At 41.3% G+C, this 25,818-nt stretch overlaps 2 protein-coding genes across 4 annotated transcripts in view; one reads left to right on the forward strand and one right to left on the reverse strand.

Moving 5' to 3' along the window:
* The window catches only part of LMNTD1 (lamin tail domain containing 1), a 510,701-nt gene extending 503,862 nt beyond the window's left edge, over positions 1 to 6,839 (reverse strand). The window contains exon 1 of the transcript XR_009356747.1: positions 6,559 to 6,839. The gene's annotated coding sequence lies outside the window, so the exon portion shown is untranslated. The remainder of the gene's footprint in view (positions 1 to 6,558) is intronic.
* Positions 6,840 to 7,509: 670 nt separating this feature from the next.
* The window catches only part of RASSF8 (Ras association domain family member 8), a 142,412-nt gene continuing 124,103 nt past the window's right edge, over positions 7,510 to 25,818 (forward strand). For 2 of the 3 annotated variants that reach the window (XM_059185815.1, XM_059185814.1), the window contains exon 1: positions 7,516 to 7,639. The gene's annotated coding sequence lies outside the window, so the exon portion shown is untranslated. Of the gene's footprint in view, positions 7,640 to 25,818 lie in introns of all 3 variants that reach the window. The other variant, XM_059185817.1, reaches the window with a different exon arrangement.

The raw sequence follows: 25,818 nt of genomic DNA on the forward strand, positions 1-25,818 counted from the left end.
CCTTCAGAGCCTGTAGTAACCAGTATCTTGCCACTCCTGCCCCAAACCACCTATTCACAGTTGTCAACATTTCTTCAGTTGTCTTAAATGGTATCTTCCTCGGAAGGTCTGGGGATGAACGGCCAGAAGAGGGAAGAGAAGGAAAGTCCTTGAGTTTGCTAGAGGAACAGTACACACTGCCTTGTCCCTGCTCCTGTAGCACATGCCCACTCCTATGTCTCCTCTGGAGCTGTCCACCTTCTTTACTCCTGCACTGCATCCCAGAGCCTTCACTGAGAACCTCCCAGAAGAGCCTCTGGGTGCTCCCCCAAAATGCAAGTGATTCAGCTACATGGCCTATTTTTCCCGAAGACCCACCCATAGTACCCATGTTGTGCTTGGCTTATTGGGCTAAATCTAGGAAAGGGAAGAGCATGGGAAGGATTTTTTTTTTTTTTTTTTGCTCTATTCCCTCTTCCCACACCCATCATCATATTAAGCTGTCAAACTATTAAAAAAGGTCAGAAAAGCTAAAGTTGAATGTTTTTATATAAAGAATGGTAGAAAAGTTGTTTGAAGAAAGACAAGTAGGGCTCTGGAGAAGGCCCAGGGAGACAGAAATCCTGGCGAGCAGCAACGGGACTGACAGAGGAACGATAAGCAGGCAAGTATGTTTCTAGGATGAGCTGAAGAAAAGAAAGGGCAAGACAAGCAAGTTGGCCTCAGGTATAAGCCTTAACCCAAGAGGACCCTAGTGCCATTCCAGGCTCTCGGGATCGATCCTAAATTTTCTTAACATCCTTAGTTCCTTCCCTGCTGGGCACCTTGCTTCAGTCCCTGAAGCCATCACCAGCTACCACTGCCTGGCACAAAGGGTAGGTGAGAGGAGAGAAAAGGAGATATGTTCCTTCCATCCCTACTTGTACTCTGAAAGTTTTTCCTTTAGAAACAGGTCATACATACAAGGTTTGGCCTCTGTAGTGCTGTTAGTAGTATGCTTCAGTTGTTACTAAGGGTCTTGCTGGGTCTCTAACCTATATATGATGTGCAGTGGATGTTGTGGGTACCCTCTCCAGATCCCCTTCTTGGACTGGTGCCTGCATCTCTATCTGCCATGACAGTTGGTTGAAAACTGCAGCTGTCCTCCTCTCAGAGATTACCTTTGCCTTTGGGGGAACAGAAGGTGTCTTGCCTTGAGGGTTACCACCAACCCTCACCCAATGAGTGACTGACAATGGAAATGCAAAAGGCCAGCCTCCTTGACCCAAGGGACCAATTGGGCAGTGCAATTTCTGCTTTAGAATTGCCCACAGAATCAGGCTGAAGCTGCTCTCCTGCTGAGATGCTGTCATTACTTAGCTTTATTCCCTCTAAATGCTACCTCCCTTCACCTTCTCCTGAGGCATGCTCCCAATAAGTCACCTGCACCAGAATCCCTGAATCAGGCTCCACTTTAAGTCTGAGGGAAACTTACCTCAGACTTCTATTCATTCCACATGTTCATTAGAGGTCCTTTACAGTCACTAGAGTAATACATCTACCAAAAATGAAACAAGGAGCAACTTAACAGGACCCTAAACCAAATTTAGACACATAACCCACTTTGATTTATAAGACTCCTAGGCCTATATCTAACCCTGCTCTCTTGCAGACACTAACAAACTACATTTTTAAAAATCCAAAATGAAGACTTATTCATACTCTTCTTACCACAGAACATGAGTTAATATACTTACTTTAAAAATTAGCTATGTATCATTATGTACCATTAACCAATACATTTGTTGCAATTTTTAAAATGTGGCTGTTTGATTCTAAATTATTTTGTAATAATTATTCTTCCTATGATCATATAAATCTTACATTTTTAATCACTTTCTGGGGGTTTTTTTCCTCCCGTGAACTATAAATTCTGTGATTGTGAATGACTATGTCCCTGATAAGCATGTTCTCATTAATCCAGCAGCGTTATAAAACAGATCAAATTTCCAGCTTGCAATTAATAAACATATAGTTAAATGTATGAAGGGAAAGCAAAAGATAATTTAATCTTTCTGCTATGATTTAGAAGTCATTTCAGGGTCATCCCTATAAGCCTCAATTATAGTATTGCAGAAATATAGGGAGATTGGTAAATAGCATTCAGGTTGGAAGAATGCCAGACGGACCAAATTTTACTTCCTGTATTTACAAAAATGCAACTTTGTAACAAGAGGTACCACATTCTCTGTTTTCCCCCAATATACTGATCCTAGTATAGCCTCTTATAGAGAGCCCCCTATAATTAATCTGAGCTGATTAAATCCATTCTTCCAGTCTGTAATAAAAAAAATAAAGACTTTATCATTTTCATGGGATTATCCTCTCAAAAAAGAGGTCCTGTTTCTACCTAAACAGGACCCAATCATCTTTAAATTCTGTTTCTGAATATATTTGCGGGTATTCCTTTTGAGAGCCTGTTGCAGTTCCCATTTACAGTTTATGCTGTATTTTCATTCCATACTGTACTTTGGTTAACAAAATATATCACCCTCTTACCCCATCAAACTGTTGGAGGGTCTTTTAAGGAGTAGTTTATGACTTGGTAACCAATTTTTTTTTTTTTAAGAAGAAACCATCATGACATTAAAAATTCCTGAAGATCTGAGAACTGTGCTCTGTTTCTAAAAAGTCCTTTTATATTTGTCAAATAAATCACAATATTTATAGATCTTTATCTTGTTTCAGTATGCATACAAGATATTCATTAGGAATGAAAAAGAATACCTTATTTATTTGCTTTCCACATACATCTACTGAAGACATGACTTTTTTCCTTTTCCTTTCAAATTTATCAGTAACAGTAACTAAATGAAGGCTGAATAAATGACCCCATCTGTACTACCCATCTGGTAGTCTTTTTTTTTTTTTTTAAAGATTTTATTTATTTATTTGACAGAGAGAGATCACAAGTAGGCAGAGAGGCAGGCAGAGAGAGAGAGGAGGAAGCAGGCTCCCTGCTGAGCAGACAGCCCCATGGGAGACTCGATCCCAGGACCCTGAGATCATGACCTGAGCCGAAGGCAGCAGCTTAACCCACTGAGCCACCCAGGCGTCCCCCATCTGGTAGTCTTGATGTCACAAGATTGCAGCTGTGACTCCATCTATCACAGCTATATTCCAGGCAATAATACGGCTTGGGTCAGCCCTGCTAACACCCTACCACCAGATACACAAATAAGGAATCCTATACAACACCTCTCAACTACATACTGTGGCCTATACTTAGTAACCCCCATATGCAAGGAAGGTTATGAAATGAAATTTTTCGCTAGGCACGAAATCAGATTTCTATTACTAAGAGAGAAGGGAAGAAAGGAAATAGGACAGGCAACTAGCATTATCTGCCTCATTTTCTTTTTTAGCATATGTTTCCTCAGATGAATTATGAAGCCATAGAAGGCTGAAATTATGTCATATTAATTTTTGTAATCCCAGAACCTAGCACAATACCATAGTTTATTGGTTTTTTTTTTAATGTTTATTAAAGACTAGATCAAAGACAAGTATGACAGGTGAGTAAGTGGCATTAGTTTGTTCCATTTATATTGTCATTCATTCACTTAATTATTATTTCAACTAATATTAATTGAGCTCTCAGTCTGAGCCAGGTCTTCTATCAAGCAGTGATACTTACAGTGATAAACATAACATAGTCCCTGGCTTTATGAAGCAGGTGGAGGTAAGGTTAGAGGAGGATGGGGATGGCTCTAAAAGTAACAGGCAATTTCAAGGTTACGGGGTAAGAGAATGAGAAGTGGTCCTGAGACACTGTTTGAGAGGTAATGAAGTTGTAAGTAGTCTGGGTGAGCATAGAGTAGTGAAGGAAGTAGAGAAAAAGAAGGAAAGATAGAGGGTTAGGTATGTTATAGTCATAAGTCTGTAATTTATCCCTGCCAATACACATACCTATTTCTTGTGAGAAAATGTTTGTTTCTCCCTTAGACTTCCTCATGAAAGAATTTCCCAACACTTTGCTCTTGATAAATCTATCCCATTGATAAGCTTCTTGGCTGGCCTGAACTGTAGTTACAACTGTGTTCCATGGACCTTCTCCAAGCATGAAGAAACTGTCTTCCCAGCATCCCTTCTTACAGGACGTTCCCTGGTGGACCAGTTTGGGAAATTTTGGTCTAGACATGTATTTCTCAAACTTGGCAATATGACTCCACTGGACACCATAAAAAAGAGTTGCTGGGGATTTCCAGAAAAAGAGGCTGATCCCCAGAAACTGCACATGTGAACCTGGTCTTCTTAGTGTATTAACACCTTGGATTTCAGTTCTATGAGTCACCAGATGGGTATAGGTTTAGTGGAACTAACAGCACACCACTTCAGTAATCTTGCAGTCAAATAAGTTGTCCCTATGACGATTTGACTAGTAATTAAGACACTGTCATCTCTTCCCAGAAGTAATCCAACTCAGTTCAGTTTGTAACATATACATATACAGCTAGAAATGCACCTACATCAATTTCAATTTTCTTTGCCTACGTTGGAGAAAAAGATAGGCCCTAACCATGAAGCGGAGATCACAAGAAGAGAGATCTGAAGATGATATGCTATCGGCCTTAAAGATGGAGGAAGAGGCCACAAGCCAAGGAAAGCATGTAGCATAGAAGATAGAAAAAGCAGAGGTGGATTCTCCCCCAGAGGCTCCAGATGGGACACAGCCCACACTTTGATTTTAGAATTTCTGACTTCCAGAACTGTAAAATCACACATTCTTAGTTCTAGCTACCAAGGCTGTGTTAACTTTTTACAGTTAGCAGTGGGAAAGTAATACTGATAGTAATATACCTCCTATTCCTCTACCCCCTCATTCCCACAGCTCTCTATATTAAGACTCTCTTGGGATTCTCCTCTTCTCAATCTATCTTCTCAAACAGTTTTCCTGAATATCAAATCCGATTATGTCACAGGGCTTGAAATACATGAATACTCACTAATTCTAGTTAGGCTACTTCTGAGAATATAATTAGAAACCAGAAATAAGGGTTGTTTACAAATCCTGTCAAGGACATTTGGTGTGATCTCAGGAAGGCTTAACAGAGATGTGATTACAGCTAAGAAAGTTGAAAACAAATTGCACTATACACTGGAGAAAGAATGCATTAACCACGGGGGGTTGAGGCAGAGAAGAGATTTTTCTGGGTTTATTCAGGACTGGACAGAGGTAAATTCACTGACTTTGGCAGCCATCAGGAAGACACATTCTGGTTTGGAGGTGGGGATACCTTACCAGGTACCTGGATCCTAGTAAGTGCTTATCCTAAACAGAGGTCATGGGTATACTATCATAGTAAATTTCATCCTGATTTAAATTCTAGTCATGAAAACTGGTTGCCATATGTCAGTCCACTGTTCACCTCTGGACACACGATAAAACTGAGGTCAAGAACCTCCCTAGTGGTGACGAACTGAATCTAGTAGATTGAGGTTCTTCCTCTTCCCACTGTTTCCTCAGAAAGTTAAAGGATATGTTCTTCCATAAGATCCCGAATCCTAGTTTAACAATAGCCACACTCCTGCCAGCCATCACTCAAGACCTGTTTGAGGGTCCCTATTTCAAGACCTCCACAGAAGGGGGATGACTATCAACAACAACAGCAACAACAACAAAAAAAGGGAGGAAAGTTCTAAGAAGGAAGGGGAGGTCAAAATTGGCAAATGCCACAAAGGGCATGACAAAATGGGGATTAAATTTTTCCATTAGATTTGGCAATTAGGTGGGTGACTGATGTTGTTCAGTGGAGTGAAAGGTTGACAAGGGAATGAGCGCTTAGGCAATGTTAACATTAAGGCTGGAAAAGTCCTCTGAGAAGAGGGATCCATACCCTACAGAATCACCTTAAATAAAATTCCCCTCAGGTTTTGTATTTGAATCATAGAGAACTCTTCTCGTCCCCAAATCCTCCAAACCTTAATCAGCCACCTTTGAGTCCTACTATTCCACTCTCTCTCCTCAGTTCACCTCGAACTTAAAGGAACTAATGAGCTGTGCAATAACTAAAGGTCAAAAAACAAGACGAAGAAACAAAGGGCCCACAAACACAAACTCAAGTCAAAACAAATCAGGCCCTCAGTAAGCTGAGCTGTAACAAGTTGTGCTTCAAATTTACTATCCCTGTTTTGATTTTAAAAAACAACAACAACAACAACAAAAACTGTCTGGAGAATTAAAAGGGGTATTTTATAACGGGGTTTTTTGTGTGTGTTTTTTCGTTTTTGTTTTTGCTTTTTTTTTTTTTTTTTTTTTTGTATCTCATCCATTATCTTCACTCCATCCCCCCCCAAATTAATAGCTGTTGCTGTGTGTGAGCACAAGCCCGGACCAAAAAACCAATTTTGTCCAGTGGCTAGAGTCATTGCGTTCCATTTAAAAAAAAAAAAGGTGGAATAGGGAGAACAACATACATATCTGCATTTTCGGATAAAAGCCCTGGTTTTCTTCCTCGACCGCTCGCTGTATTTAATGGGGGGGAGGGGAGGACAATTTTCTGAATCTGAGCCCATTTCTTTCTAAACTTGGTTACTCACGTCTGATTCATTCGCTGTGTGTTTCCTCTCCTGTCTCTGTCACTGCCTGCTGCTGAGAAGGGGGTCGCTGAATCACTGCCACGCCAGATGAAAAGCAATTCAAACCCAGTTCTTGGGGGATGGAAGGGCTTATTTTTCTTTCCTTCTTTTCCTTTCTTAAGCGTCTGCAGAAAAAAGCCGCCTACTTTCCGGGATGACCGGAGAGGGCAGTTTTACAAGTCTCACCCCGGGCTATGGAAGACTGGGCTCCGGGGAGAGTCAGTCGGGAGGCACCGGTCACCTCCCCGTTTCGGGCTTTCCGGTCCACAGGCCTCGGCGGTCTGGGGCGTGTGCCGGAACGCGCGGCGGCGGGGCCGTGCTAGGGGCTCCGGGGGGAGCCCGACCCCGTGGGCCCGAGCGGCCCGGCCCGTTCCCCGCCGCTTTAAAAGCTCCCACAATGCAGCGCTGGCGTCCCAGTTCCGTTACAATGTCTCTCAGGGCGCCGGCGAACCGGCGAGGCGCGGGCGGGGAAGCCGGGGAGCCGCGGCTGTAACCCGAGCGCCCGGCCGAGGGGGGCGCCCCCGCGCCGCTCCTCTCGCGCGCTCTGCCCGCGGCCCGGCGAAGGGGCGGAGCCGCCCGGCCGCCCGAGCCCGGCCCGGCCCCCCAGTCCGGCCCCCAGCCCAGAGGCACCGGCCGCGGGAGCGAGCCGGCCGCGAACTCCGCCGTCCGGCGCAGCGCCCGCCGCCGCACTCCTCGCTGAGCCTCGCTGGACCGCCCGCGGCAAGCGGCGGCGGCGCTGGGGGCGGCTCCTGCGGGCGGCGCGGCTCCTGCCCGCGCGCTAGCACCCCGCGGCAGCCCCACCGGGGGGCGGCCACACTCACCTAGCGCCGGCCGGGAGGTGCGCGGAGAGGGCGCGCCGGGAGCCAGGGCCTCCCGCCAGTGCGGGGCGCGGGGCCCGCCGAGTGCGGCGGAGGCAGGCGCGCCGGGCGGTGCGGCCAGGACAGGCGCTGGGCGGCCGCGGAGCTCCGGACGCCGGCCCGTCCCCAGCGCCCCGGCCGGCCCCGCCGGGCGGCCTGCGGGGGCGGCGCAGTTGCGAAACTGAGTAAGTATTAACTTTACTCGGCCGCCGCGATTTCTGGGCAGCGCCTGCGACCCCTCCCTCCTCCTCCTGGAGCCTGCGGGCTCCCCCTTCCCCGCCCCCTCGCCCCTCTGTCTACACCTTGGGTTTCTTCGCCGGGTCTGCCCTGCGGCCGCGGGCTCCCTGTTCCTCCGGTTCACCTTTCTCCCTGTTGTGTTCGCCTTTGCGCGTTCTCCCCGCCGCACACACGCGCTTCGGATTGAGAAGTGCAGGCTTGTGCCCTGCTTCTCGGTTTCCTCCCCGTGTCCTTGGCAGGGGAGTTTAGAGGCCACTTTTGTTGGCCAGGGAAACGTATGTATGGCTTCTTTAGCATTTTTCTCTCCAATGGAAATCGGATGCTCGCTGCCCGGGTGGTGGTTTGGTGAACGCTTACTTTCTCCTCTGAAAACACGATTGGTTTTTAGGTTTTAAAATTGGGTGAACGCTTAACTATCATCCTCGGTCCCTGTTTCCCCTTGCCGCCAACCCGTCTGGGGAGGGGATTCCAAAACAGGGGACTTTGAAAGTAATTCCGTTTTGCAGACTAGAAACTTTGCGAGGGTACATCGCGGAAAGCTTAATAAGCTTCAACCTGAAGCGACGTGAGCTTTGAATGTGGGTCCTTGTGCGGCACTGGAGCCTACAAGCCGAGTACCTGGGTTCGTAATCGAGTGTTGCGTTGTTATTTTAGCATCGTAGAGCCGCCTGGTGTTGCTAAACCACTACTTTTTCAGCATCAGATGGCATCTTGAGCAGTGCAAGCGTTGAATGTAATTACGGGTCAGTATTGCCCCTGATCTTCAGGGATTTAGAAGGGAAATAGATGCAGGGCACATTTCCTAGCTGACTTAAACCCATCAGGCTAGCTGTGTCAGTACATCAAAGCCTTGCATTAAAGCAACAACAAAAAAATCTTCCACCCTGGTAACAGCGAGGAGGAACATATACGGATTTTCCAGTATGATGTGGCTCAGCAATTCCTCATTAAATCTGTTGTGTCGCCAGAAAGGACCTTTAAATATGTATAGAGCCCTGCTTTTTTGCCTATTGGATTAACCTCCCTCATTCTGGTAGAAGGCCTCAGGTAGATCCCCCGCCCCCTTTTAAAAAAAAAGTCTTTCATCTTTGGGTTGCCAGGAGTTGGCCATCCTGTTATGAAGGAATAGAAAATGGGAAGCTTTCTTAATGGATTTTAAGCAACCTGTCCTTTGACTGGGTGAGGCAGTAGGGAATACCAGCTAGACCTCTGCAGGGAGAGGTGCCAGGTGGGCACAAGAATCAGAAGGAAGGACACAGTAGTACTATCATTTTGGAGGGTGGTGTGTGTGTGTGTGTGTTTATGTTTCAGTGGGCATACTAATGCTACTTTTAAAATTTTATCTCCATGACAAACTCTCCCCAAACCATGAAAGCTCCCTATATCCCACTTTAAGAAGCCTGAATGTAATCTGATGATTATATTGAAGGATCAGACCCACCAAAATATAATTTGTAATGTAGGTGATGAAACCTTTCAAAAATCTCCGCTTTCCTCATTTTCCTCCCTTTTAAGAGCCTCAAGCTGGTACTTTCAGTAATAGACACAATTGTTAGTAATACATTGAGTTCTTTCTAGGTTCATTAATCAAGCCTAATTTCTGGGCTTCAGTAGCTGAGAGGGATATCAGCCCAGAGAGTGAGAAAATCATGAGACTCTGCAGATAGGAAAGGCATTTCAGTTTGCTAAAGTGTCATTGTGCTACAGGGAAAAGCTTTTAAAAAGAAAAGGATGTTTAGGTTGTTTTTAGCATGCGTGTTTGCTGAATTTGGCATTTGGTGGAGATATTTGGGAATTGCAGATATTAAATTCTACACAATGGTGGTATAATTTCTTTTTTGCCTAACATTTTGTTCTTTTAAAATTTTGATTTAAAAAAAAAAAAGATTTTATTTAACAGAGAGAGAGAGAGAGACAGTGAGAGAGGGAACACAAGCAAGGGGAGTAAGAGAGGGAGAAGCAGGCTTCCCGCTGAGCAGGGAGCCCGAGGCAGGACTCGATCCCAGGACTCTGGGATCATGACTTGAGCCGAAGGCAGAAGCTTAACGACTGAGCCACCCAGGCGCCCCAAGATTTTGATTTTTTAAGGGGAATATCAGTTCTTAGCTTTTGTAGCCTTCCATACTGGCTTACATTAATTCTTGACTTGAACGCCTTAGCTGTTTTTGAGAAGTAGTTGTTCAGAATTTATTGCTCAGTTGATCTATCTTATGTTGATATATGTATGGCTTGAGAGTAGAAATGTTGTTTGCTGCTGGGTATTGCTACTTTTTCATTATGGTTCATTCTGGACATGGTGGCTTTGCTCCTTTACTGTAAATCATTGAGATCAGGGATATCTTGCTAGTGTTCAAAACATTGTAAAACTGGGCAGATAGAAGTGGATTGGGATTGGGAGTGGTATAGGAAAACATTATACATTATAAATCTGAGAATTTGGATTTAAAAAATAATGTATCACCTATTTACTCTTCTTGGGCGCTAGCTTGCTCCAACCCTAAATAGATTTCAAGATGCAAAGTGTAGAAGTAGTTCCCATGAACTGGGTATAGTGGAAAGAAAGCTTACCTCACAACCAGCCAACCAGACTTGGGTGGGAAATGTGACTTTGTCACTTTGAACTGGATGAGTTCAACATGCTACCTCAACATCATGATCTACAGTTTGCTTTCTGTAAAATGGGGATACTGCTACTAAAAGGAATGCTGTGACAAGTAGAATATCTAATATAATGTCTGGTACCATAGCCAATAAATGGCATTGTCTCACACTTCTTCAAAACTGAGCTCTTGATTACCCAACCTTTCGAACAGTTCCTCCTCTGTTTTCCATCTCATCCATCTAACAGGTGGCTCAGGCCAGAAGGCTGGAGTTTATCCTTCATTCTCTCTTCTGCTCTTTCACTGCCCCCCCCCACCAGTTTGTCAAAAAATCCTTTTCTACTCTTATGGAAAAATCTCTTTCAAATCTGTGTGATTTTCAGTCTCCACTATGCTTCCATTCTGCTTGAAGCCATCGTTATCTTTCCCCATTGCCTTCTGCACATATAATGTACCCCTTCCAGTTCCTTTTCCCTCCAGCAACCTAAAAAGAAAACAAGTCACTTAATGTTTAAAGTTTTCAAAGCTCTTAGGAAAGACATTTATTTCTCCAGATAAAATATGAAATTTTCAACATATCTGTAAGGTCCTGCATGATTTGACCAGTGCACCGCCCTGCCCCCCATCTTCATCCTTTGCCCACCACATTGTCCAGTTCTCCAGCAGGGCTCTTGCTCATGCTATTGGTCTCTATTTTAGGACCATCTCCTTGACTAATTTGTTATCCTTGGGTATAAATTCATGTATCATCTTTACAAATGTCTTATCACCCCTATCATTGTGTAACTTAGAATCCCTTTATCTTCGCCCTCATAGAGCAATCACCTTTCCTTTTTAATGTTTGCCATAAGTTATAACTATATATTATTCAACTACTTAATGTTTCTCTCTTGCCCTCTAGGGCAGAAATAATGCCTGGTGTATTTGCTAGTCTATACTCAGTGCCTAGTGCATTTAGTAGGTGCTCAATAAATGGCTATTCGTATAATGAATAAGATAATAACGATAGTTTTGTCTTTATATCTTGATTGCCATTGTTCAATCTGCTTTTCCTAACAAAAGCCAGAATGACACTCTCCTATTTTTCCTCCTTGCTGGTGTTATGTATAATATGAAATAGCCTTTGCAGATACCAGGTAAAATTAATGTATTTGGGCTCTGTGGAACATTCAGATAATAAATTGAGACACCTTTTAACTAGTGTTACCCTTGTGATTTTCTTTTGTAGATAATCCTTTTTCTGAGTACATCATTAAAGTAATTATGGGTGTTTTTTCATCAGCACAGGATTACTGAAAGAAGAAATTCTTACTATGTCATATTATTTTACATGTGTCATATGATAATACATTAGTCATCAGCTGTTGATCACTCAGTGCCACACTTCAAAGGAAGGTAGAGAAAACTAGTAGAGAAATGAGCATTATATTTCTAAGGATGTTTAGTACTGTCCAGTTGTTGATGTGACTTGCATAAATAACTAGGTATCATTTGAACACTTAGTTAAGGTAGCAGAGTGGTTGTTTAAAAATTGGAGCCACCTAGAGGCCTGGAAATTCTTTTTCCTTCTTTAACTGAAGCATTCCTTCTTTTAGCCAAAAAAGTCTCATGACTTTCCAAGGCCAAGGAAGGCTTAAACCTTGTTTGAGTGTTTTGTCATGTGGTTAGTCTTTACAAATTATTAATTTGATGCACTATAGCCCTGAACTGTTTATGTTCTTCTTATTTCTAGTCTCTAATTCTTACATAATCACCCACGTTTTCTTTTGACTTGTTTCTTAGGGCTTGAGTTTCCTTTTAGAATTTTCCCTTTTACCCTTAGAGTATAATTCCAGTTCCTTTCTAGTTTTGTATTTTGTATGTAATAAGGTATACAGAGAATTTAGGAGCCAGTTCTAATTCTTTCATGATTTATTTGTTTGCACTTAACCTCTGGGTTTCTCCTGAACGTTATGCCTCATAAGTGGTCTGTACTCTTGAGTTTTTGTCAGCGAAAAGCTGGATGCCCTTGGGTTTGGAGAGCAGGGAAGATTAAAAAAGCATTTTTAAGTCCTTATTATGTGCCAAGCACTGGGCTAAGTGCTTTGACAAGAGAAGAATGAGTAGTTCACCTGATGAAAATCATAAAAAGGAACCTTCAGCTTTTCATGTGTTTGCTTTACTTAAGGAAATGGTTCTTGTTGTTCCCCTGTTTACTCATCCTTTATTTTCTAGTTGGGAAGGTATGCCAAGACAGAGAAGCCCTCCCTAGCCCATCCCATTACCTTAGCTTTTTATTTGTTTAGACCTGATTTTACTTGTATAAAAATATTGGCAGTGGGGCCAGGGAAGGGCATGACCTTTGATTTGTCTTTGAGGTAGGTCTCTTTGCCCCAGGACATTGGTACCCTGAGTAGCTACCACTGTGGAGGAGAAAAAAGTTATTGTTTAAAACCTGTTATTTTTTCTCTCATGTATACATGCTTACTTGGTTACTTTCCGTGACCTTGAACAAGTTGCCTGGGGCTTTATAGCACCAATAATATCTATTACCTATTTATTTCACAGCCTTGCTATAGAATTTAGAAGTCTTATTTTTAGCAATTTTTTTTTTGCCACATTCAAATATATCCCAAAGCTCATTATAATTAACTCCAATGCTGTCCAAGTTTTATGCATCAAGAAAAATATTTTCTGACTCAGTAGCATGTGTTTTAACTCTTTGTTTTGATAAGATATCAGATATAAGTACAGGTTGTAACAGGAGAATTGTGATGATTTTCTATCAGGTTTTATTTATGTGGGTGATATATTTTGTCACTTGTTAACTGTCATTGGCCCCTAGCTAAATCATGTTTGTCTTTAATTATAGTAATTTTATTGGAAAATCACTTAAAATTAAGTTATTCTTCAGAAAGAAGCACATATGTTGAAAAAATTATAGATTTCTTACTAGATAGGTAATGGGCAGAAAAGCAAAATATCACTGTAATTTTTGCTTAAGATACTTGAATAGATTTGTGATCTCTGAAACCCTTATAGAAGTACTATTGAAAGATAGGTTGGTGGGGGAGGAGTCAAGATGGTGGAGAAGTAGCAAGCTGAGACTGCTTCAGCTAGCCGGAGATCAGCTAGATAGCTTATCTAAAGATTGCAAACACCTGAAAATCCATCGGCAGATCGAAGAGAAGAAGAACAGCAATTCTGGAAACAGAAAAACAACCACTTTCTGAAAGGTAGGACCGGCGGAGAAGTGAATCCAAAGCGACGGGAAGATAGACCCCGGGGGGAGGGGCCGGCTCCCGGCAAGCGGCGGAGCAACCGCGCACAAAATCAGGACTTTTAAAAGTCTGTTCCGCGGAGGGACATCGCTCCAGAGGCTAAACCGGAGCGAAGCCCACGCGGGGTCAGCGTGGCCTCAGGTCCCGCAGGGTCACAGAAGGATCGGGGGTGTCTGAGTGTCGCAGAGCTTGCGGGTATTGGAACGGGAAAGCCGGCTACAGAGACAGAGCCGACAGTAAGCTCGCAGCTCCGTGTTACCTTGAACCGGTCGCAGGCTCGGTGAGCTCGGAGCGCGGCCGGAGGTCAGGCAGACGGGAGTAACTGGGCGCTGTTCTCTGAGGGCGCACTGAGGAGTGGGGCCCTGGGCTCTCGGCTCCTCCGGGCCGGAGACCAGGAGGCCGCCATTTGTATTCCCGTCCTCTGGAACTCTACGGAAAGCGCTCAGGGAACAAAAGCTCCTGAAAGCAAACCCGAGCGGATTACTCACCCCGGCCCCGGGTAAGGGCGGTGTAATTCCGCCTGGGGCAAAGACACTTGAAAATCACTACAACAGGCCCCTCCCCCAGAAGATCAACAAGAAATCCAGCCGAGACCAAGCTCACCTACCAAGGAGTGCGGTTTCAATACCAAGGAGAGCAGCAGAATTCCAGAGGAGGAGAAAGCCAAGCACGGAACTCATGGCTTTTTTCCTGTGATTTTTTTTAGTCTTGCAGTTAATTTAATTTTTTCTTTTTCATTTTTTTTTTTTTTCTCGCCTTCGGGTAAAATTTTTTTTTTTTAACTGTTACCTTTTTCTTTTTTAACGATCTTTTACTAGTTTATCTAATATATATATATTTTTTTTTACATTTTTCTTAGGTGTTTTCTTTTTTAAAAAAAAATTCTTTTCTTTTTTTTTTTTTTTTTTTTTTTTTTTTTTCTTTTTTCTTTCTTCCTTTTTGAACCTCTTTTTATCCCCTTTCTCCCCACTCACGATTTTGGATCTCTTCTAATTTGGCTAAAGCATATTTTCCTGGGGTTGTTGCCACCCTTTTAGTATTTTACTTGCCCCTTCATTTACTCTTATCTGGACAAAATGACAAGACGTAAAAATTCACCACAAAAAAAAGAACAAGAGGCAGTACCGAAGGCTAGGGACCTAATCAATACAGACATCAGTAATATGTCAGATCTAGAGTTCAGAATGACAATTCTCAAGGTTCTAGCCGGGCTCGAAAAAGGCATGGAAGATATTAGAGAAACCCTCTCGAGAGATATAAAAGCCCTTTCTGGAGAAATAAAAGAACTAAAATCTAACCAAGTTGAAATCAAAAAAGCTATTAATGAGGTGCAATCAAAAATGGAGGCTCTCACTGCTAGGATAAATGAGGCAGAAGAAAGAATTAGTGATATAGAAGACCAAATGACAGAGAATAAAGAAGCTGATCAAAAGAGGGACAAACAGCTACTGGACCACGAGGGGAGAATTCGAGAAATAAGTGACACCATAAGACGAAACAACATTAGAATAATTGGGATTCCAGAAGAAGAAGAAAGTGAGAGGGGAGCAGAAGGTATACTGGAGAGAATTATTGGGGAGAATTTCCCCAATATGGCAAAGGGAACAAGCATCAAAATTCAGGAGGTTCAGAGAATGCCCCTCAAAATAAATAAGAATAGGCCCACACCCCGTCACATAATAGTAAAATTTACAAGTCTCAATGACAAAGAGAAAATCCTGAAAGCAGCCCGGGAAAAGAAGTCTGTAACATACAATGGTAAAAATATTAGATTGGCAGCTGACTTATCCACAGAGACCTGGCAGGCCAGAAAGAGCTGGCATGATATTTTCAGAGCACTAAACGAGAAAAACATGCAGCCAAGAATACTATATCCAGCTAGGCTATCATTGAAAATAGAAGGAGAGATTAAAAGCTTCCAGGACAAACAACAACTGAAAGAATTTGCAAATACCAAACCAGCTCTACAGGAAATATTGAAAGGGGTCCTCTAAGCAAAGAGAGAGCCTACAAGTGGTAGATCAGAAAGGAACAGAGACCATATACAGTAACAGTCACCTTACAGGCAATACAATGGCACTAAATTCATATCTCTCAATAGTTACCCTGAATGTGAATGGGCTAAATGCCCCTGTCAAAAGACACAGGGTATCAGAATGGATAAAAAAACAAAACCCATCTATATGTTGCCTCCAAGAAACACATTTTAAGCCCGAAGACACCTCCAGATTTAAAGTGAGGGGGTGGAAAAGAATTTACCATGCTAATGGACATCAGAAGAAAGCAGGAGTGGCAATCCTTATATCAGATCAATTAGATTTTAAGCCAAAGACTGTAATAAGAGATGAGGAAGGACACTATATCATACTCAAAGGGTCTGTCCAACAAGAAGATTTAACAATTTTAAATATCTATGCCCCCAACGTGGGAGCAGCCAACTATATAAACCAATTAATAACAAAATCAAAGAAACACATAAACAACAATACAATAATAGTAGGGGACTTTAATATTCCCCTCACTGAAATGGACAGGTCATCCAAGCAAAAGATCAGCAAGGAAATAAAGGCCTTAAATGACACACTGGACCAGATGGACATCACAGATATATTCAGAATATTTCATCCCAAAGCAACAGAATACACATTCTTCTCTAGTGCACATGGTACATTCTCCAGAATAGATCACATCCTCGGTCCTAAATCAGGACTCAACCGGTATCAAAAGATTGGGATCATTCCCTGCATATTTTCAGACCACAATGCTCTAAAGCTAGAACTCAACCACAAAAGGAAGTTTGGAAAGAACCCAAATACATGGAGACTAAAGAGTATCCTTCTAAAGAATGAATGGGTCAACCGGGAAATTAAAGAAGAATTGAAAAAAATCATGGAAACAAATGATAATGAAAATACAACGGTTCAAAATCTGTGGGACACAACAAAGGCAGTCCTGAGAGGAAAATATATAGCGGTACAAGCCTTTCTCAAGAAACAAGAAAGGTCTCAGGTACACAACCTAACCCTACACCTAAAGGAGCTGGAGAAGGAACAAGAAAGAAACCCTAAGCCCAGCAGGAGAAGAGAAATCATAAAGATCAGAGCAGAAATCAATGAAATAGAAACCAAAAAAACAATAGAACAAATCAACGAAACTAGGAGCTGGTTCTTTGAAAGAATTAATAAAATTGATAAACCCCTGGCCCGACTTATCAAAAAGAAAAGAGAAAGGACCCAAATAAATAAAATCATGAATGAAAGAGGAGAGATCACAACTAACACCAAGGAAATACAAACTATTATAAGAACATACTATGAGCAACTCTACGGCAATAAATTTGACAATCTGGAAGAAATGGATGCATTCCTAGAAACATATAAACTACCACAACTGAACCATGAAGAAATAGAAAGCCTGAACAGACCCATAACCAGTAAGGAGATTGAAACAGTCATTAAAAATCTCCAAACAAACAAAAGCCCAGGGCCAGACGGCTTCCCGGGGGAATTCTACCAAACATTTAAAGAAGAACTAATTCCTATTCTCCTGAAACTGTTCCAAAAAATAGAAATGGAAGGAAAACTTCCAAACTCATTTTATGAGGCCAGCATCACCTTGATCCCAAAACCAGACAAGGATCCCACCAAAAAAGAGAGCTATAGACCGATATCCTTGATGAACACAGATGCGAAAATACTCAACAAAATACTAGCCAATCGGATTCAACAGTACATTAAAAAGATTATTCACCACGACCAAGTGGGATTTATTCCAGGGCTGCAAGGTTGGTTCAACATCCGCAAATCAGTCAATGTGATACAACACATCAATAAAAGTAAGAACAAGAACCATATGATACTCTCAATAGATGCTGAAAAAGCATTTGACAAAGTACAACATCCCTTCCTGATCAAAACTCTTCAAAGTGTAGGGATAGAGGGCACATACCTCAATATCATCAAAGCCATCTATGAAAAACCCACCGCAAATATCATTCTCAATGGAGAAAAACTGAAAGCTTTTCCGCTAAAGTCAGGAACACGGCAGGGATGTCCATTATCACCACTGCTATTCAACATCGTACTAGAGGTCCTAGCCTCAGCAATCAGACAACAAAAGGAAATTAAAGGCATCCAAATCGGCAAAGAAGAAGTCAAATTATCACTCTTCGCAGATGATATGATACTATATGTGGAAAACCCAAAAGACTCCACTCCAAAACTGCTAGAACTTATACAGGAATTCAGTAAAGTGTCAGGATATAAAATCAATGCACAGAAATCAGTTGCATTTCTCTACACCAACAGCAAGACAGAAGAAAGAGATATTAAGGAGTCAATCCCATTTACAATTGCATCCAAAACCATAAGATACCTAGGAATAAACCTAACCAAAGAGACACAGAATCTATACTCAGAAAACTATAAAGTACTCATGAAAGAAATTGAGGAAGACACAAAGAAATGGAAAAATGTTCCATGCTCCTGGATTGGAAGAATAAATATTGTGAAAATGTCTATGCTACCTAAAGCAATCTACACATTTAATGCAATTCCTATCAAAGTACCATCCATCTTTTTCAAAGAAATGGAACAAATAATTCTAAAATTTATATGGAACCAGAAAAGACCTCGAATAGCCAAAGGGATATTGAAAAAGAAAGCCAACGTTGGTGGCATCACAATTCCGGACTTCAAGCTCTATTACAAAGCTGTCATCCTCAAGACAGCATGGTACTGGCACAAAAACAGACACATAGATCAATGGAACAGAATAGAGAGCCCAGAAATAGACCCTCAACTCTATGGTCAACTAATCTTCGACAAAGCAGGAAAGAATGTCCAATGGAAAAAAGACAGCCTTTTCAATAAATGGTGCTGGGAAAATTGGACAGCCACATGCAGAAAAATGAAATTGGACCATTTCCTTACACCACACACAAAAATAGACTCAAAATGGATGAAGGACCTCAATGTACGAAAGGAATCCATCAAAATCCTTGAGGAGAACACGGGCAGCAACCTCTTCGACCTCTGCCGCAGCAACATCTTCCTAGGAACAACGCAAAAGGCAAGGGAAGCAAGGGAAAAAATGAACTACTGGGATTTCATCAAGATCAAAAGCTTTTGCACAGCAAAGGAAACAGTTAACAAAATCAAAAGACAACTGACAGAATGGGAGAAGATATTTGCAAACGACATATCAGATAAAGGACTAGTGTCCAGAATCTATAAAGAACTTAGCAAACTCAACACCCAAAGAACAAATAATCCAATCAAGAAATGGGCAGAAGACATGAACAGACATTTCTGCAAAGAAGACATCCAGATGGCCAACAGACACATGAAAAAGTGCTCCATATCACTTGGCATCAGGGAAATACAAATCAAAACCACAATGAGATATCACCTCACACCAGTCAGAATGGCTAAAATCAACAAGTCAGGAAATGACAGATGCTGGCGAGGATGCGGAGAAAGGGGAACCCTCCTACACTGTTGGTGGGAATGCAAGCTGGTGCAGCCACTCTGGAAAACAGCATGGAGGTTCCTCAAAATGTTGAAAATAGAACTGCCCTATGACCCAGCAATTGCACTATTGGGTATTTACCCTAAAGATACAAATGTAGTGATCCAAAGGGACACATGCACCCGAATGTTTATAGCAGCAATGTCCACAATAGCCAAACTATGGAAAGAACCTAGATGTCCATCAACAGATGAATGGATCAAGAAGATGTGGTATATATACACAATGGAATACTATGCAGCCATCAAAAGAAATGAAATCTTGCCATTTGCAACAACATGGATGGAACTAGAGCGTATCATGCTTAGCGAAATAAGTCAAGCAGAGAAAGACAACTATCATATGATCTCCCTGATATGAGGAAGTGGTGATGCAACATGGAGGCTTAAGTGGGTAGAAGAATAAATGAAACAAGATGGGATTGGGAGGGAGACAAACCATAAGTGACTCTTAATCTCACAAAACAAACTGAGGGTTGCCGGGGGGAGGGGGTTGGGGAGAAGGGGGTGGGATTATGGACATTGGGGAGGGTATGTGATTTGGTGAGTGCTGTGAAGTGTGTAAACCTGGTGATTCACAGACCTGGGGATAAAAATATATGTATATAAAAAATATATGTTTATAAAAAATAAAAAATAAAAAAAAAAATAAATAAAAAAAAAAAAAATTGCCCATGTCACACATGGACCCAAAATTTAATCAAGATTTCCCTCAACCCCTAAAAAAAAAAAAAAAAAAAAAAAAAAAAAAAAAAAAAAAAAAGAAAGAAAGAAAGATAGGTTGGGAATAATTCGCAGTGTTTGATGCAAAATTTGGTCATTTCTGAAGCAAGTTCTTTTTTTTTTTTTTTTTTTTTTAAGATTTTATTTATTTGAGAGAGAGAGAGCAAGTAAGAGAGAGCATGAGAGGGTAGAAGGTCAGAGAGAGAAGCAGACTCCTCGCGGAGCTGGGAGCCTGAAAGGGGACTCGATCTGGGAGCATGACCTGAGCTGAAGGCTGTTGCTTAATCGACTGAGCCACCCAGGCGCCCCTCTGAAGCACATTCTAATACTTGATGCCATTAGATGTCAGGAAACCTTAAATAGTTTACTTGCGCAGTATTTTTCTTTCTTTTTGTATATAATGATTTCCTCCTTTGCTATTTCCTTTTTTTTTTTTTATCTCTACTGAAAAGAACTGAGGTAAACAGCTACTGACATGCAATGAACTGTACATATTTAAGTGTACAGTTGGATAAGCTTCCAACCTACATATATAAATATGAAATCATCACCACAGACAAGATAGTGAATATCCCCCCCACCAAGTTTCTCCGTTCCCATTTGCAATCCCTTGCCTGTCCATTATCCTCTCCCCTCAGAAGCTTTGCTTTCTGCAGGGTAGTTTGCATTTTCTAGAATTTAAATGAATGGAATCATGTAGTATATAGTCTTTTTTTAGTCTGGCTTCTTTCACTCAGAATAATTATTTGGAGATGCATTCATGTTGATAAATCCAGCAATAGTTCATTTCTTCTCATTGCTGAATAGCGTTCCACTGTATGGATATATAACGATTTATGTATGTATGTACCTGTTGATGGACATTTGGGTTGTTTCTAATTTTTGTCTCTTAAAAGCTGCTGTGAACATTTGTATATCATCCTTGTGTGGACATGTGCCTCCATTAGTCTTGGGTAAGAACCTAGGAGTAGAATGGCAGGATCCTGGTAGATGTATGTGTAGCTTTTTCAGAAACTGCCAAGCTGCTTCCAAAGTGATTATTTCATTTTACTCTCCTACCAGCAGTTTATAAGCATGCTAATTCCTTCACATTCTTACCAACACTTAGTATTATTAGTCTTTTTTTTCCATTTTTTATTAGACTTTTTAATTGTAGTCATTAACAGTATTTCATTTTGATTTTAATTTGCATTTCCTTAATGACCAATGGTGTTGAGCATCTTTTGATGTATTTTTTGCTATCTTCATATCTTCTTTGGTGTTCTGTTCCAGTCTTTTGCTCACATTTTTATTAGGTTAATGGTTTTCTTATTATTGAATTTTGAGAGTTCTTTATATATTTTGGACAAGTCATTTTTCAGATATATGCTTTGTAAAGATTTTTTTCCTGTCTGTGGCTTGTCCTTTCATTTTCACAATGACTTTGAAGTAGGAGTTTTTTGATTTTGATGAATTCCAGCTTATGATTTTCTTCTCTTATACATTATGGTTTTGGTGTCCTTTTTAAGAAAACCTTTGCCTAAGCTAAGGTCAAAGAAATTTCCTTCTAGAAATTTTCTGGTTTTCTTCTAGAAATTTTATAGTGTTAGCTTTTATGTTGGAGTCTATGATCTACTTTAAGTTGTGTTTTTAAAATAGATTTTATTTTTTAGAGCAATTTTAGGTTCGAAGCAAAACTGAGCGGAAGGTACAGAGATTTCCCCTATGCTTCCTGACTCCCCTCCTCTGTATGTGTATCCCCTCCTCCGTTATCAACATTCCCCACCAGAATGGTACATTTGTTGCAGTTGAACCTACTTTGACACATCATTATCACCCAAAGTCCATGGTTTACCTTAGGGCTCACTCTTGGTGTTCTAAGTACTATATGTCTGGGGAAATGTATAATGACACATATCCATCATGGCATCATAGAGTATTTGCACTGCCCTAAAAAATCCTCTGTGCTCTGCCTGTTCATCTCTCCTCCCCAGCTAACGCCAGGCAACCATTAATGATTTTACTATCTCTGTAGTGTTTCCTTTTCCAAATGTCATAGAGTTGGAATCATATGGTATATAGCCTTTTCAGATTAGCTCTTTACTTACTAATATGCATTTATGTTTCCTCCATGTCTTTTCATAGCTTGATAGCTCATTTTAGGTCTGAATAATATGCCGCTGTTTGGATATACCACAGTTTGTCCATTCACATACTGAAGGACATGTCTGTTTCCAAGTTTTGGCAATTATGAATAAAGCTGCAATAATCATCCATGCGCAGGTTTTAGTGTGGACATAAGTATTCAACTCCTTTGGATAAATACAAAAGAGCTAGGTGCAGGGTCATATGGTAAGAGTATATTTAGTTTTATAAGAAGTCGCCACATTGTCTTCCAAAGGACTTTTCCAAAGAGTACCATTTTTCATTCCCACCAGCAATGAATGAGAGTTCCTTTTCCTTGACATTTGGTGTTGTCAGTGTTTTGTGTTTTGACTGATCTAAAAGGTATGTAGTGATATCTTGTTGTTTTAACTTATATTTCCCTGATGACATATGATGTGGGGCATCTTTTCATATGCTTATTTGCCCTACATCTTTGGCAAGGTGTCTGTTAAGGTGTTTGGCTTATTGATTTAATATTTTGTATTGAGTAAGTTTTGAACTGAAGTTCATTTTCTGCATATGGAAATCTAATTTTTAAAAAGACTATTCTTTAACTACTGAATTGCCTTTGCATCATTGTGGAAAATGGGTTGTCTGTTGTATCTCTTTATATTTTATCAGTTGACATTCACAGCTGGATAACACAAACTAAAGGAAAAGCAGCTAAATCATATACGTGATAATGAATGTTTTTGTTATGTTTAATCAAATTTCTAGTTTCCTTACTGTAGCCTTTATGTAAACCTTTTCTACTCAAGCATTTCTCCTTCTCCCTTTTGCTTTTTGTAATTTGCTATGTATCATAGTAGTAACGTCTGGTGGTTGGCGTACATGCATAACTTACCCCTTTAAATTTTAATTATCTTTACTGTTAGTGAAATTATTTATGTTTTCTCTCTTTGAAAGTGTCCCATACTAGATCACATCTTCCATTTTAATTTTTCTAGTTTTGATGATCTGTCTCTTCTCCTAATAGTGAGTGATGACATGTGGTATATATTGGAAAGAGTGCCCAGTTCAGTAAAGCCTGGCTGGACCTGGGTAGCCTTGGCATAGTTATAAAGCTTACCCCTTCTCACGTTTCCTTTAAATGGGGTTACTAATTAATCATTAAGGGCTGTTTTGGAATAAAAGTGATGTTTGTAGATGTCCATATATGGAAGTGAATGCATGTGAAATGTCTCAGTGAGGGGTTAGTGCCTTTCCCCTTACCGACTCCAGTAAGCTCCTTCTGTCTGAACTAGGAGTCTGAAGAGGCCCCAGTGCTCTTTGGAGAGGACACATGCTCTGCAGTCTGTCTAGGCTGATGGTCTCTGAAGAGAATGTGGTCACTGTAGATCATCTAAGTGTGGGAGAAGAGCCTTTGCTAGTTAACATGGATGATGGTCCTCATTCCTCACAGTCTGGAGTTTCTATCTGCTAGGACGTTCACCATTAGTACTCCTTTCTCTCTATTGAATTTCAGTCTCCTCTTCCCTTCTTTCCTCACTCTCAACCTGGAAAGGATATGCTCAGGTCTCTCTTGACATTTCTACTCCTTCTAGCTGTCTCCTTTCTTAGCTGACTTCTTACAGGAATTGTCTGTGTTTAATACTTCTACTGCATTACCTACCAACTCACTCCCCAGGCAGGCACCATTTCTTGGAAACATTTCTTGCCAAAGGCACCAATTTCTTAATTGCCAAAATCAATGAAAACTTGTTACCTCTAATAGAACAAAAGCTGTTTGTAGTATGTTTTCACTGTTGAGCCATCTCCCTCTGTCTTCAGACTTCTTGGCTTCCTTGTGAACACTCTTTCTTGTTGTTGTTCATTCATTCATTCAGAAATGAACTGCGTGACCTTCCATGCAGTGAGCTCTAACAGAGAACGAAACACAGAAAACTGCCCTCCTAGAAAGTACATTCTATTGGAGGAAGTTAAAAAGTGAATGAGTAATTTTACATGCTTTATAGGATGATACATGAATCAGAGGGGGGAAAATGTAACAAGTTGGAGAAATTGAAAATGATGGGGATGGGAGTAGAGGTGTTGTTTGATATTAGATGGGCAGCAAGACCTTACTAATGAGAACACATTGGAGTAGAGAATTTAATAAAGTGAAGGAAATAAACTCTGCAGCTAGCTGGAGGAAGAACACTCAGAGGAGAGAGTGCATACAGGTAAATACACATATCATAGCTGCCGGACCAGTGAGGCTGGGAATAGGGGGAGGAGGGGATAGGAGCAGGAGACAAGGTAGAGGAGGTGGGGGGCCCATACACCAGGCACTTACGGGCTATGATAAGGAACTTGGTTTTTACTCTTGAGTGAGAAGACAGTTGAGGATCTTGAACAGAGGAATGAATGAGTTGGAGGGTAGCATAGAGTGGTAGGCAAGAGCATGAACTGTGGAGCCGGTGGCCTAAATTAAAATCCTAGCCCTACAGTTACTGGCTCTGTCACCTTGTAGTAGTTCCTAACATCTCTGTGCCTTGGTGGTAAAGTGGGAATAGGAATGATATCCATCTCACAATGTTGTTATAAGGATGAAATGAATTAATATTTGTAAAAAATAGCGTGGCAAATAGTATTATAAAAATACTTATGAAATACAATTAGTGAAATGAAGAAGATCGCTTTGTTGCCATGGGGAAGGGACTTTTCAAGAGGAATTAAGAACAGAAGTGGAAAACCAAGACCTGGAAACAACCTGAGTGTCCATCAGTCGATGAATGAATAAAGAAAATGTAGCATATACATGCAATGGAATATGATTCAGCCAGAAGAGAGGAAACCTTGCCATTTGTGACAACACGGGCAGATCTTGAACAAGTGAAATAAACATACAAAGGCAAATACTGTATGATCCCGTATACAAAACACCCAACTCATAGGTACAGAGAACAGATTGGTAGTTGCCAAAGGTGGCGAGTGGGGGTGTTGAAATGGGTGAAGGGGGTCAAGAGGTACAAACTTGTGCGTACAAGGCACATACACCAGGCAATGTAATATGCCTGGTGTAATATGCCATGGTGACTTAATAGAAAGAAAGAAAGAAGAAAAGAAGTGGGGAGACCAGTTAGGAGATGATTACAGGACTTCACTCAAGGTGTGGCTTAGTTGAGGTGCTCTAGTGGTAGAGGTAGGAAAAGGGTCACATCATGGGTATATTTTGGAAATGAGAATGACTTATTGGCTGAGGGGTAGATCCACTTTTCTTCCCATCTCTGATCTTTCTTGCTCAGTCTTCTTTGCTGTTTCCTTCTCTCCCTTTTGACCAGGAGTTCTCAAACAGGGTGGTAGTATTTGGAAATATGTGGGGGCCTTTTTCGGCTGTCCACAGAGCCTAGGCTGTGGGTATTTCTTGTGTCAGTGGGCAGGGCTGGGCCTGGATGCTCACATTCTGCATGGTGGAGACATGTCCTGTGCAATTTGCTGGTAGCATCATTGTTGAGAAATGCTGCTTTAGACCTTCTTCCCGTCTTCTTCCCCTAGTCCCCAGGCCTAGCATTTCATGACCTATGGTCCTCCGTTGGTAGCAAGGGACCTGTAAACTGCCTGGTGTTTTTTCCAAAATGTTAGTGTACATTTTGGTTGGGGGGGAGGTGAGAATTTTCATCAGGTTCTTAAAAGGGTTCATATCTCAAGAATGTAAGAACTCTTGTCTGAATGGTCTCACCCACTTTTATTGTTTTTATTCTGGCCTATGTAGTGATGGACTTACAAATCGTTCCTATAGTGTTCTGTGCTATGACTTCTAGACCCTTCTCTGCTGAACCATGCAGCAATCCCTTGAGATCAACATGTCTCCTAACTTCTTCCTGTATTTCCCACCTGGGTTTGTGGCACCATCATCCACTTTGTTCTTAATCTTGCCTTTCCTGTGCCA

The sequence above is a fragment of the Mustela lutreola genome, chromosome 8 (assembly GCF_030435805.1).
Source record: "Mustela lutreola isolate mMusLut2 chromosome 8, mMusLut2.pri, whole genome shotgun sequence".
In the NCBI taxonomy this organism is placed as follows: domain Eukaryota; kingdom Metazoa; phylum Chordata; class Mammalia; order Carnivora; family Mustelidae; genus Mustela; species Mustela lutreola.